This window comes from Lathyrus oleraceus, chromosome 2, assembly GCF_024323335.1.
Source record: "Lathyrus oleraceus cultivar Zhongwan6 chromosome 2, CAAS_Psat_ZW6_1.0, whole genome shotgun sequence".
NCBI lineage: Eukaryota > Viridiplantae > Streptophyta > Magnoliopsida > Fabales > Fabaceae > Lathyrus > Lathyrus oleraceus.
In genome coordinates, this window is record NC_066580.1 from 228931748 (window position 1) to 228932877 (window position 1130).

Genomic DNA, 1130 nt, shown 5'->3' on the forward strand with positions numbered 1-1130 from the left:
GTAGTTTTTGGGGCTTGGTTTTGTGATACCTGTGAGATATGGGTTTCAAGCATCTTGTTGTGAGTGATTATCTGATCAACCTTGGTCCCTAATTGCGTTATCAATTTGTTTACGTGAATGTTCTGGTTTAGGAATTCTTTATTTTGCTGAGTCTAGCCTGATATAAAGCTCTCCATGATCTTTTCAAGGTTGGGCTTCTGGGGCACAACTTGCATATGTTGATTTGGTTTTTGGGCTTGATAACCTTGTGGTCTCTGATGTGCATAATTTTGGATAGGGTTCTGGTTTTTATAGGAAAAATTCGGGTGATTCTTCCACCCAGGGTTGTAAGTGTTTGAAAATGGGTTACCTTGGGCGTAGTTCACTTGGTCGGTGTTCAGGTCGTTCAAAAGGTTACACTCCGCCGATTCATGTCCTTTAGATCCACAAAGTTCGCACTCTATGTGGACTACCGTTGCGGTGTTAGTGTTTGTAGACATATGTTCGACCTTAAGGGTTAAAGCGTCCATTTTCGCCTGCATCATGTCCATAGAGCTTATCTCATGTATTCCACCTTGGGTCTCCTTTTTCTCTATTGATGCTCGTTCAGTTCCCCATTGGTAATGGTTTTGGGCCATATCCTCAATTAGGTCACAAGCTTCAGGGTAAGGTTTGTTCATCAGTCATCTTTGTGTTGTAATGGAGTCCATTGTAGAAGGTATGAATGATCAACCATTGTTCTAGGCCATGGTGCGGACAAACTCTTAATAGCTCTTTATATCTCTCTTAGGCTTCAAAGAGTGTTTCTCATTGGTTTTGAGTAAATCTAGTTATTTGGTTTCGAAGAACAGCAGTCTTACTGGGGGAAAAATATCTAGCCAGGAATACTTTCCTAAGGTCTTCCCAGGTAGTTATTGAATTAGCTAGAAGTGAATCTAACCATGAACGTGCTCTATCCCTGGGGGAGAAAGGAAATAATCTCAAACGAATCGCATCAGGTGAAGCGCCGTTAGATTTAAAAGTGTTGGCCAGTTGGATAATGAAATTCTGGTATCAGATATGAGATGTCGAAGGTGATGTCACGACACTAATATCTGAGTAACATAAACAGAAGAAAGATATAGAATGGTAATGCAAAAGACACAAGCATT

The 1130-nt window shown here is 40.7% G+C and overlaps 1 non-coding gene across 1 annotated transcript; it reads left to right on the top strand.

Moving 5' to 3' along the window:
- Positions 1–721: 721 nt before the first annotated feature.
- Positions 722–828, top strand: LOC127124513 (small nucleolar RNA R71). Its single transcript, XR_007803995.1, has one exon. It is a non-coding gene; the product is annotated as a small nucleolar RNA R71 (small nucleolar RNA).
- Positions 829–1130: the final 302 nt, after the last annotated feature.